This window comes from Lygodium microphyllum, chromosome 6, assembly GCF_053477565.2.
Source record: "Lygodium microphyllum isolate KBCC chromosome 6, Lygodium_microphyllum_v1.1.10, whole genome shotgun sequence".
NCBI lineage: Eukaryota > Viridiplantae > Streptophyta > Polypodiopsida > Schizaeales > Lygodiaceae > Lygodium > Lygodium microphyllum.
This window is the reverse complement of record NC_141140.1, coordinates 73,014,063-73,028,254: the sequence shown is the minus strand read 5'-3', so window position 1 is coordinate 73,028,254 and position 14,192 is coordinate 73,014,063.

Below are 14,192 nucleotides of genomic sequence, written 5' to 3'. Positions count from 1 at the left end.
GTGGCATTGTCATGAATGACCTTTACCACATACGGGCCAAACCAACGCTTTACCATCTTCCTAGAAGCACTGTATTGATTGTCTAGGCTGCTGTCATAGACAAGCACCCAGTCATTTTCTTGAATTGCTCTTGGGACCGAAGTCAATGTCGCTTATCAAATCTTCTTTTGTTCTTTAGTCTTGCTATCATTAGCTTCTCAATAGCTGGTTGAACATCTTCAGACCTTCTTTCTAGTTGCCATATGTGCAAAGTTAGCAACTCTTCTCTACTGATGCCTTCCTCCCAAGGTAGAAGACTCAATGTGAGAATAGATTCTTCAATTGGCACAATTGGTTGTTGTCCATGCATAAGTTTAGCTAGCATATAGCCAGTCACTAAATTGTGAGTAGTCCGGTCAGCCCATAATGTAAAAGGTAGCATTTTAGGCCATTCTTTGATCTTTCCTCTATAAGACTTTGCTAGAGCTTTGAAAATAGGTTGATGACCTCTCTTACTCTTTCCATTGTCTTCAAGGTTGTAGGCTGATATTAAAGCCAACTTAATACCCAATTGAGCAAAGAAGTTGCGTGCCTCATCACCATCCAACTCTCCTCTATTTGCAGTTACTTTGCCCACACAACCATATCTACAAAACATTTCTTCAAGCAAAAAATGACAAACAACTTGAGTGGATTTGGTTGTTAAGGCTTTGCCTTCAACTTGATGTTAAGACTTCAAGCTCGATCTTCTATCTTTGGTATGACTGTACCTAACACTTAGGATGTCTAGCTGTACCACATGCTGACATTGAATAAGTCGGTGGTTAGGACTTAGTTGTCTTTGTTGTGAATGGTCCTTGAGACCTTAGGTTGTTAACAGTCATGTGAGCTATGTGTGAGTATGGATAATGGATGTGTGTGAGAGCACACAACTCTACACTGTTGGCTTCAACCCTTGTCTCTGTCTCTGATTCTTAACATGGTATCAGAGCACCCATGACTGGGCTCTGTGGAGTGCGTGTGGGAAGAAGACCTGAAGAATGAACTGCCAAGGTTGAAGAGAACAAAGGACTGACTGTCATTTTCCTTCATTGTTTATGCTACAAGGTAGGCATTACCATTTTGACTTGCCATTGCTTGAAGAGGGATCTGTGGCTTGGTTGACACATTGGATAGGCTTCATTGAGCACATTTGAGTGCTTGATAATCATCATTATCTTCACCACGTGCTGCTGGAAGAGCCTGACAGGTTGCGTGAACTACGCCTGTGTGCAGGCTGAATGCATTGGTTGTACTTCATGCTAATGCTTGGTCACAAACTGATCTATGGCTTATAAACAAGCCTTGGAAAGGTTGCTAAAGACTTGTGGCATGCTAATGCTAGACTGGGAATGAGATATGAGCTGTGAGAGTTGACTGCAGATCTGAAATCTGTCCCAAACTACTGTAGACAGAGAGTATTCAATAGGTACATGACTTTGGAAAGAGCCTTGAGCTCATAGACATGCCCAAAAAGGGTCTACTGAAGTGCATACATGCTAATGCAGACATATGTCTTGGATGTTTTGCTTGTAAGCTGAAGATTACTGATCAAGTATACTCAGATTTGAATCATTTATCTTGGCTAGAAACTGTCAAGAATTTGTGGACAGCAAGCACTACTTGGTCCACTACTTGGCCTTGAAGGGTTATGTACTTCATGACATGGTATATCTCTTACAAATGCTTTGAGCACTGAGAAGGGAGTTGAATGAAAATGGTTGCACCTGGAATTAGATGTACTACAATTGTCTTAGTTGTTTATAAACAGTGAATACTTTGTATGCCACTTACTCCTGAAGACAGGATACTCTTGGGTATTGGCAAGGTTATGCATTGGCTTCCATTTGTTGTGGCATATGGATATGATACCTTGAGGGTATTGTGGACTAAAATAAATTGTCTTTGTCTTGTTCTTAGCTGACTGAAATTTGTAGGTAGAATACTATGCACTTGTACATGATGTATTCAGTGTCAGATTGACATGCTTGGAACCCCATATGCAGGGATAGATCTATGAACTGTTGTAAGTGTTTTTGGGACATGTATCCTCTATGTTGAGCTCAGAAAGGAGTTGCTATTTACTATCATTTTCAGCCTATAGACTGCTTGTCTGTACATGAACAGGTTGCTCAAATACATGCTGGTTTTGCATTGAATGCAGTTCGCATATGCAAGCTACAATACCTAAGTGTTTGCCAACTGTCAGAAGGTGATTGTACTACTGTTTTTCAGGCTAAAGAACTGACTATCTGAGCACACAGAGTGCTGGAAACTATCATAAAAAGTTGCAGGCTGAAACTGAACTGTTTGGAAGACTTTGGCTTGCAGGTAGTCAGGCAGAGTCTAGAACATGGCAAATGCAGAAAGGACAGACAACATAACCCAGATAGTGGGGGCAAAGCTTGACAGTAACAATTATGCCACATGGAAGTTCCGCATGGAGAACTTCTTAATAGGGAAAGGCTATTGGGAGTTGGTGATTGGAGCGGAAGCTGAACCTGAGCTCCCAGATCGACCTACGGCTGATCAGAGACGATTACACCGAGCTTGGATAGAAAGAGCTCGTAGAGTCTTGCACTGGCTCTCTTTATGTATCTCAGATGCCATGGTAATGGAGATAATGAACTGCAGCTCTCCTAAGAATGCATGGGACATTTTGGTCAAGTATTATGGCACAATCACAAGTGCCAGGAAGATACAGTTGAAGCAGAAGTTCAACACCATGGAGAGAAAGAGCAGATCTATACAGGATTATGTCACGGAGGTTAAGACCATTGCAGATTAGTTGGCATCTGTTGGTCCACAGGTTGAAGATGAAGACATGGTTGCTGTCACTTTGAATGGCTTGGGGCCTGAGTATAAGTCTTTTGACACTTCTGTGTCTGTGTGGGCTGAAATGCCTGATTTCAATGAGCTGGTTGCATTGCTTATCCATGAAGAGGTTAAGCTTGGCTTTGCTACAGGATCTAGCAGTTCTAAAAACAAGGATGCAGTTTTCTATTCCAATCAATGCGGCCGTGGAAATCATGGTAGAGGGTATGGATCTGGCAGAGGAGGCCAACAAAATGCATCCTATGGCAATAAAAACCAGCAGGTATCGAATGCAAGAGGTGGTGGAAACTTTAGAGGCAAGGCTATTCCTAGAGGTAGAGGCTCCTGGCAAGCAGCGTCCATCTGACAATCCGAACAAGGATAAGGATTGTCATTACTGCGGGAAGTATGGGCATATTGCCAAGGACTTCTAAAAGAAGCAGGGCAATCAGAAAGGCAAACAACATGGACATTTTTCTACATCTAATCAGGCAGATGATACTTCAGGAGATGGATTGTTTGCCATGCAGTATGTAAAAGACAGAGTTGCTGAAAAATGCAATGATGATGCAGTTTGGTACATTGATTCAGGGGCATCGAACTACATGACTCCTCACAGTGATTGGTTCACTGATATGGTGGCTGAAAAACATGGCTATGTCTGTACAGGTGATGGCACATAGCATAGCATTGAGCATAAAGGCAAAGTGCCTCTTGTGGTTCATGATGGCAGAAAGAAAAATTTGCATGATGTATTGCTTGTTCCTTCGATTACGAATAACTTACTGTCTATTGGTCAGATGAGGGAGCAGAACTTGCAGGTTAGATTCAACAAGCATGGTTGCTTTATTGAAGAGTTTGGCAATGGATGCAAGTTGACAGCTCGTGGCCACAGGAATGGCAGAATGTTTACTCTTGATGCTACCTTGCCAGAGCTGAATTCAGCTATGTGTGCCCATGGTTCTGGCACCATCAGAGATTCGGGAATTTGGCACAAGAGAGTGGGGCATGTAAATTTGCAAAGGCTTCAAATTATGCAGAAAAAACACCTTTCCCTAGTACGAGAGGACCGGGAAGGACGCACCTCTGGTGTACCAGTTATCGTGCCCACGGTAAACGCTGGGTAGCTAAGTGCAGAGCGGATAACTGCTGAAAGAATCTAAGTAGGAAGCCCACCTCAGGATGAGTGCTCTCTTCTTGTTACGTACAAGGTCACGGCGAGACAAGCCGTTTCTCATCACGATAGGTGCCAAGTGGAAGTGCAGTAATGTATGCAGCTGAGGCATCCTAACAGACCGGAAGATTTGAACCTTGTCACTGCATAACCGGATCGAGTCGATCCGGTTATGCCCTATGGTTTGACCGTCTAACAACATCAGCTTAGAAGCTGATCTAAGGAAACAAGGGAGAAGTAATTGACTGATTCGAGAAATTCGAGTTTGCTCTAGAAATCTATACCATAGATTGTTGTTTGAACTAGTAAAAAATGCAGCTGGAATATATTTTGCCTTGATCCCACGTAAGCTTTCTTTGTCCAAAACAAAAAGAGAATTTTGCAGCATCTTGGGAAATCTTTTCATCCTATCCATCAAATTATCCCCTACTTATTGGAAAAAAAAAAAGGGTTTATCTCGTTCCAATCTTCTATTTCAGACTTATATGAACCTCAGATCCCTACTGTACACGGCGAAATTTTTTCCCTGCATCATTTAGGAAGATTTGATGAGTAGCAATTCTTCTTCGTTACCGATTTGTAAAACAACATAAAGTCGCGGGAGAGGAACGTAATTGCCACCGATTCTTTCGAAAATCAAATGAAAGTTATCACATTGGATCATCGATCTATAAAGAGTTCCTTCAGTCTCCCAATTACGGGTTACTTTCTCCTACTTGGTAATGAGTCCCTCTAATAGATTCTGATGAATTAACCCTAGTTAAGCCACTACTTTGTTGGAGAAAAAAGTTCTCGCGCTCTAGATGCTAATTTTTTATTCCACTACTATCCAGCGAGGTAATCATTATGTTCTCCGCAAGAATAGACGGTCTATCTGCTGAAGAAGATCAGTTATAGCGAGTCACACACCCGTATTATCAAAATCATTGGAAAAGGAAATCGCATGATTAAGCTACCTATTCTTATTGAAAAATCTATTCCGAAATTGCCATATGGATCGTCGAAAATAGGGGTCCGATCTTTCGTCTTTACCAACTTATTGGAATGCCATCCAAAAGAACGGAAGAGTTATAAATTTCTAAAATAATAGCTAAGAATACTGAAAATAGAGCCATGAAGAATCCCATGAGGGGGGTAGTTCCCCAACCAGGGGCAACCTTACCATATTCTGAATTGAGCGGTTTCAAGAAAATACCTAAACCGCTAATTTTAGGCTTGCCTCTAGTAGTTTCGTCGATAATCTTTGCAGCCATAGCTTTTTTCTTTTAAATTTTTTTTGATAATCGATGACTTTGTATACTATTATGTCAAAATGAATTTTTATTTATTGGACTATCTAGCAACGAAAATCGCAACTTTGGTCACTATTTTTATATCCTGCTCACTAGTCAGTTTTACAGGTTATGCTTTGTATACTGCTTCTGGTCAACCTTCCGTGGAACCTAGAGATCCTTTTGACAAACATGAAGATTAATGAAATCGGGAGACCTTCCTAGAGAAGAGTATTAGGGATGGTCTCCGATTGATTTTGTTCCCCATATTGCAATGGAGATTGCAAAACCAAGTTGCCTATCTAGAAGAGAAATCAATTTTTTGTAACTCCTACTTTCCTTTACTAGGAACTTTTGGTGGTTCACGGAAAGATATGGCGAAGAATATTATACCCAAAGTGGAGACCAACAGAAATGTATGGACCAATGCTTCCATGGATTCAATCGTGGGATAAGATTATGGAAAGAAATTTCGTACTAGTGAAGGAAAAACTCGGTTCTTTCTTTGTTATTCGCCGATGTATCGTAGATTTTTTCTTTGTTTTCATCGCGTTTCTCGATTGAATAGATTACCAAAAATCATCCAAAAGAATGGGTTCATTTAAATGAGTCTAGATATCCCAATCAGCAGCTTATATCCAAAAATGTTATTAATCCGATTAGTGAAGATCTAGAAAATGAAATACAATTGATGAAAAAGGTGTGGGGAAGGGAAAAAAAAAGAGATTTTTAAACAATTTGTCTTTTTATAGTTGGATCCCCCAATTTTTGAAATGCTCCAAACTCAACTTGAGCGTCTAGGTCGGGATCAATACCAGCAAAAACGTCTCTAAATAGAGTTCTTGCACCGTGCCAGATGTGTCCAAAGAAAAAGATCAGCGCAAACGTGGCATGACCAAAAATGAATCACCCTCGTGGGCTACTCCTAAAAACACCATCCGATTTCAAAGTGGCCCAATCAAACTCAAAAATCTCGCCCAGTTGGGCACGTCTAGCATATTTCTTAACCGTAACAGGATCGCCGAAGGTAGCACCGTCCAGCTCACCGCCGTAAAACTCAACAGTGACACCCACCTGTTCAACACTATATTTGGATTCCACCCGCTTGAATGGAACATCGGCTCTCACAACACCTTCCCCATCTACTAGCACTATCGGGAATGTTTCAAAAAACGTTGGCATACGACGTACAAACAATTCGTGACCTTCCCTATCTTTGAAACTGGCGTGACCTAGCCAACCAACGGCTATTCCGTCACCATTGTCCATCGCACCTGCTCTGAACAAACCACCCTTAGCGGGATTATTACCGATATAATCGTAGAAAGCTAATTTCTCGAGAATCTTGGACCAAGCTTCCGATAAGCTTAAGTTTTTGGACCTACTGGCAGGAATTCGCCTATCTGTTTCTTGTTGGAAATATCCTTGATCCCATTGGTAGCGAGTGGGACCAAATAATTCAATGGGAGTACCGGTGGAACCGTACCACATGGTTCCGGAAATTACAAAAGCAGCGAAAAAAATAGCGGCTATGCTACTAGACAAAACGGTTTCAACATTTCCCATTCGTAAAGCTTTGTATAATCGTTGAGGGGGACGAACACTGAGATGGAATAGACCGGCTAATATGCCTAACACGCCCACTGCAATGTGGTGAGAGGCTATTCCTCCAGGAACAAATGCGTCGAAACCCTCGGCTCCCCAAGACGGGTCTACAGGTTGTACCTTTCCCGTTAACCCATAGGGATTTGATACCCAGATACCGGGACCAAATAGACCAGTTATGTGAAATGCCCCAAAAGCAAAACATAGCACTCCTGACAAGAAGAGATGAATACCAAATATTTTGGGTAAATCTAAGGAGGGTTTTCCCGTACGATCATCGCGGAATAGGTCCAAATCCCAATAAACCCAATGCCAGATAGAAGCTAGAAATAATAAACCGGACAGTACGATGTGAGCTGCTGCTACACCTTCATAGCTCCAGATACCCGCATCGGTTACAGTGTCTCCAGTAATGCCCCAACCTCCCCATGACTTTGTGATTCCAATACGTGTCATAAATGGTATAACAAACATACCCTGTCTCCACATCGGATCAAGAACCGGGTCAGATGGATCAAAAACCGCTAATTCATAGAGAGCCATTGAACCGGCCCAACCAGAAACTAAAGCAGTGTGCATTAAATGCACAGAAATTAGACGACCGGGATCATTTAGTACAACAGTGTGAACACGATACCAAGGCAAACCCATGGAAAACCCCTTTTTGTTTGGAGATAAATGAACGCTGTGCAACTTTCTTGCATTGTAGGCTTGCACCACGGATATACTTGTCAAGATTGTGGGAGAGAAGGAAGGAGTCTCACTTGTAGCTTTCTTGCTTGCACAATGGGGGAATACACACAAAGGTGGAGGCTGAAAACAGTTTTCCTCTTCTTAGTTGTGTAAGCCAAAAAGAAGTCTCATACAAAGAAATAGAAGAACCCTATATATGGGTCTCAAACCAAACTCAACTAACTAAGGTGGCATACTAACTGAGCCACGAACTAGAGTAGATAAGGATAGCTGTCATGTAGCTATTATTCATGGGCGGTGTACCAACCGCATCTGCAACAACTGACAAGTCGGTGACATAAATGCACAACGGTCACCCTGACATATCACGAGTGGAGCTCGATATCTCAACACTCCCCCTTGAGCTCAATCCCAATTCTTGCACACCAAGCAGGTCTCTGAACTTGCGCAGCTTCTCTGCGCCCAATGCCTTCGTGAATATGTCAGCTACCTGATCCTCTGTGCTGACATAAACTAGATCAATAAGACCTAGTAAAACCCTCTCCCGCACATAGTGATAATGCACCTCAATGTGCTTTGTTCTAGCATGATAGATTGGGTTATTTGCCAAGTGTATACTACTCATGTTGTCACAATAAATGACAACTGGCCCATCTGTAGGCTGATGCATATAATAAAGTAGCTTATGCAACCAAGCTACCTCACATGCAGCCATTGCTGCACCCCTGTACTCGGCCTCTGTGCTCGACAAGGCAACTGTAGGTTGTTTCTTGCTGCTCCAAGTGATTGCAGCACTCCCAAAAGAGAACACATATCCACTAGTAGATCGTCTATCAGAAATACTACCAGCCCAATCATCATCAGTGTATCCATGCAGCTGTATCTGAACCCCAGTCTCATAAAATAGTCCATACTGCAATGTGGACTTCACATACCTGAGTATGCATCTAGCCGCATCCAAATGCGGTTTCCTTGGAGTCTGCATAAACTGACTTACCAATCCAACAGTATAGCTCAAATCTGGCCTGGTAATAGTCATATAAATCAAACTTCCTACTATACGTATGTACATAGTAGGGTCTTCCAGAAGCTCACTTGCATCTGTGCTCAGCTTCACATTCTGTTCCAAAGGAACTGAAATAGGCTTACAGCTTGTCACCCCATATTTGGACAGCATGTCCAATCCATATTGCCTCTGCAAGAGCTGTATCCCACTTGGTGATCTAATCACCTCAATGCCCAAGAAATAACGCAGCTCTCCCAAATCCTTCATCTCAAACTTTTGCTTCAATAGCATTTTCACATGAAGGATATCTTCATCACTGTCACCTGTCATAATCAAATCATCAACATAAATGACAAGTAGCATAATACCTTTCTCTATTTTTCTCACATAAAGTGAGAAATCTGCCTTGGAAATTTGAAAGCCAATAGTGACAAGATACTGTCCTATCTTGTCAGACCATGCTCTAGGTGCTTGCTTCAAGCCATACAAGGCTTTCTTCAACCTGCAAACAAACTCAGGATGAACAGCATGCACATAACCTGGTGGCTGCTCCATATAGACCTCTTCTTGCAAATCACCATGCAAGAAGGCATTCTTTACATCCATTTGATGTAAAGACCATCCCTTTGATGTAGCCATAGTAATGACTGCTCTTACGGTTGCCATCCTTGCAACCGGACTGAATGTTTCTTCATAGTCAATGCCATATGTTTGTGCATATCCCTTGACTACTAATCTTGCCTTGTATCTGTTCACAAAACCATCTGCATTATGCTTCACCTTATAAACCCACTTACAGCCAATTGTATTTTTACCTTTAGGCAAAGATACCAACTCCCATGTAGCATTTGCTTCCAAGGCATCCATTTCTTCATCCATGGCTTTCTCCCATTTTTCTTTTCCCATGGCTTGCTCAAAAGAAGTGGGTTCTGGTTCTTGTATCACTTTGACCATATATGCATAGTGAATGGATGTAAATCCATCATATTTCAGCCTATCCACAGGATACCTAGCTCTGGTAGACCTGCGCAAAGTAGGTTCACTCCCAGGTGCTCTCAAAATATCCCTGGTCTTCCTTACTCCAGGTGTAACAATAGAAGGAATACCCAACTCATCATCAATGCTCTGTTCAGAGCCACTGGATTCATCATCCACATAAGAGTGACCTGCATTCACATCAAACATGGGTTGATCTACCTTCTCTTTTCCTTTTCGTGAAACCTGCCTACCACTATCTACATTGCTTTGAGAAGATTCTCCTGATCTCAATCTGCCTGTCCATGGCAAAGAATGTGAACCACTGCTAGAGGACGCTCCAGGTCCACTAATATTTTGTGACTGCTGCTGTGAATTCTGTGCAGCATTACCATTTTGTGCATCTACATCATCAATCACATTTACTGGTTTATACCAGCTACTCATCTCATCAAAAACAACATCTCTGCTCACTGTAAACTTACGAGTAGAAGGGTTATAGCATCTATACCCTTTCTGCTGCAAAGTGTTAGAAATCAAGCTCACCGTCAGTGTGTCTTCATCTATGACCGACATCTATGACAGCTAGTGTGTACAGCTGTCAACATGTGACTACATTAAATAAGTCGGGTTAGTAGTCACTCAATGACCTGACTAGAGTTAGTCAGTCTAGTCTACATTTACACTAGGTCACTTTATCTTGTAGAGTGTGTGTGCTTTTCAGTATAGTGTGTGGAAATGAAGGAATGAGCTTGAGAGCCTGAAGGCTCATGGATATGGAGTCTTTCCGTTTATCTCTCTCTACTCTTTGAACATGGTATCAGAGCTTCATCCATGAGACTGTGGGAGAATGGGCATGACAACTTGCAAATGAAGCCATAGTCAAAGGAAGGAATCAGCGTGGACTGCCTTCTGAAAATCGTGGACTGCCTCTTGAGTCTGAAAATCGTGGATTGCCTCCTGAAACTTGTGTCTGAAAATCATGGACTGCCTCCTGAAACCTGTGTTTGAAAATCGTGGACTGCCTCCTGAAACCTGTGTCCTGAAATCGTAGACTGCAACCTGTGTCTGCAAATCGTGGACTGCCTCCTGAAAATCAGCAACCTGCATCTGAAAATCTGCGCCTGCTGATCTGAATGGACAGCAACCTGTATCTGAAAATCTGCGCCTGTTGATCGGAATGGACAGCAAACTGTATCTGAAAATCTGCGCGTGCTGATCTGAGTGGACAGCAACCTGTCAATCTTCAGTGGGGCACCTGGACAAGGTTCATAGAGCATGTATGCTCACTATTGAAGGTATTTGAAGTGTGCAAGGAGTAAATGCTTGTGTGGGAGCTCTATTATGAGCTGGAGTGACAGACATAGACCTGTAATCATTTCTGAACTACTGTAAACATGAATGGACAGCATGCATTCAGTCATTACTGACACACAGGAGCCTTGTACTACACTCAGAAGGCATCTTTGGAGCACAAGAATGTGTCAAAGCATGTATACATTGGATCAAATGTCTTGAAGCTGAGATCTCTTGCTCAGAATACTCAGATCTGAAAATCAATGACAGGCTGAAAACTGTCATACATAGTTGCTCAGAATACTCAGATCTGAAAATCAATGACAGGCTGAAAACTGTCATACACAGTTGCTCAGAATACTCAGATCTGAAAATCAATGACAGGTTGAAAACTGTCATACACAGTTACTCAGAATACTCAAATCTGAAAATCAATGACAGGCTGAAAACTGTCATACACAGTCAATGACAAGTACTGTGCATTACTGAAGCAATACAGGTCATCTTGGGGGTTCCATCATCTATATGAACTGGCCTATACATGCTGAATGCATGGAGAATTGAAGCAAGCAATGAGCATCATTGAAAACTGAATTTTGAAGCTGAAGTAAATGCAGTTACACTGTCCTGGTTAATTACAAACAGCTCATGAGGTTTATGCCATTGGTCAATGAAGACAGGTTGTCTATGCCTACTCAGATGCTCATGTATTGAACTTGCCACTACAAAGTAAATGTATGACATGGTCAAAAGACATTTTGGAGCTGCTTGGAGTTTGGTATGCTGAATTCTGGTTGACTGCAACCTGAAACTGAATTTGTTGACACACTCAGTTTTGGACTTGAAATTGCTGCTGGTTACTCACAGTTTACAGTTTTCAGACTGCATGTATGTACCCTGGCAGTGAGGTTACATAAGCTTAAGCTGAAGCAAACACATAGCTTATGTATTGACAGTTATATCTACAGTTGAGACCACTTGTTTGAGGGTTGTTTTGGGGTGTCAGTGGGCTGAAATACTCTGGTTTTTTTCTGCAATTTAGTGCAGAAATTTGTCATAAACTATTACGGACTGAACTTAGTCAGTCATACTTATTGGACTGCAGAGAGTCAGGCACTTGATAGACAGTCTATTGCATCATGGCTAATGCACATGGGACTGATAATATCACTCAGATAGTTGGAGAGAAGTTGGATAATAAGAACTTTACATTATGGAAATTCAGAATGAAAAACTTTATGGTTGGCAGAGGTTATTGGGATTTATGTACAGGAGATGAAGTTGCTCCTGAGTTGCCTGCACACAATCCAACAAATGAACAGAAAAGAGCCTACAGGCTATGGAATGAAAGAGCATGCAAGGTGCTGCATTGGTTTTCCTTATGTATATCTGATGCTATGGTAATTCAAATCACTGGATGTGAGACTCCGAAGGATGCTTGGGACATACTGATGAAAAATTATGGAACCATGACACATGCAAGAAAGATCCAGTTGAAACAACAGTTCAACATGTCTAGGAATGGCAAGAGCATTTAGACGTATACCACGGAGATTAAGACCATAGCTGATCAACTTGCTACTATTGGCTCAAGTGTATCAGAAGATGATATGATTACTGTTGCTTTGAATGGCTTAGGCAAAGAGTACAAAGATTTTGACACTTCCATTTCTGTCAGAGAAGAGCCCCCTAGCTGGGAAGAGCTAGTTGCTTTGTTGCTGCATGAGGAAGTCAAACTTGGTTTGAATACAGGTTCTAGTGCATCTCAGAGTAGAGACACTGTGTTATACTCTAGCCAGCGTGGCAGAGGATCTAGAGGTCGTGGTTCATTTCGAGGTCGTGGTGACACTCGTAATACTTATGGACAGCAGCAGCAGCAGAGTAATTGGCATGGTGCAAATACACAAGGCCAGCGTGGATCTGGTGGGTTTAGAGGCAGGGGGAGATCACCCCGAGGTAGAGGTGGTGGTTCTGGTTCATGGCAGTCGTCTGATCACTCCAACAAGGACAAGGACTGTCATTATTGTGGCCGGTATGGGCATATTGCAAAGGATTGTTACAAGAAGCAAGGACATATGAAGGCAAAGGGCAGATAGCATGGGCACTATGCATCTTCTAGTGGTGCTCATGATGAGTCAGTTGATAGACTCTTTGCCATGCAGCATATATCTAAAAATGCATCGAGACATGATAGAGATGACAGATGGTACATTGACTCTGGAGCGTCAAACCACATGACCCCACATGGAGAGTGGTTTGATGAGATGGTTGCAGGTACACATGGTCATGTATGTACTGGGGATGATACCCAACATGACATAAAGCATAAAGGGATTGTTCCATTGATGATGCCTGATGGCAAGAAGAAAGGCCTGCATGATGTCTTACATGTACCGACCATAACAAAGAATTTGTTGTCTGTGGGTCAAATGGTAGAACATAATCTGCAAGTGAGGTTTAACAAGGATGGATGTTTCATTGAGGAGTATGGAAATGGCTACAAGCTAATTGCCAAGGGCAGAAGGGATGGCAGGATGTTTACTTTGGAAGCGACCATTCCTGAACTTAAAGCAGCTATGTTTGCTCATGATGAGAGTGCCATCAGAGATGTAGAGATTTGGCACAAGCGGATTGGACATATCAATGTACAAAAGCTGAAATCTATGCAGCAAAAAGAAGTAGTACTTGGATTACCTAAATTCAAGTATAATGATTTTGGTCATGTATGCCCTACATGTCAGTTTGGGAAGCAGGCACGATTTCCTTTCATGAGACATGTAAAAAACAGCACTAGGCCTTTACAGTTGGTACACTCTGATGTCTGGGGTCCTTCAAATAATGCTTCTTTTGGCGGTGCACGATATTATGCCTCATTTATTGATGATTTCAGCAGGTACACTTGGCTTTATATCTTGAAACATAAGGATGATGTGTTTGATGCATTCAAAGACTTCAAGAAACATGCTGAAAATGAATTGGGCTGTTACATATCATGTTTGAGATCAGATGGAGGAGGTGAATATGTCTCAAACCACTTTGACAGGTATCTTGCTAAACATGGGATCAGAAGACAGCTCACATGCAGTTATACACCGCAGTAAAACGGTGTTGCAGAGAGGAAAAACAGGGTTTTGATGGAGTCAGCTAGAGCTATGCTGAATGAAAAATGTCTGCCAAATGGTTATTGGGCTGAAGCAGTGGTGACTACTGTATATGTGCTGAATCGAACCCCTACAGCAGGGATTCATGATGTCACTCCGTATGAACGGCTGTATGGTCATAAACCTGATATTTCACACTTGAAGGTATTTTGCATATGTGCATATACCGGATGAGAAGA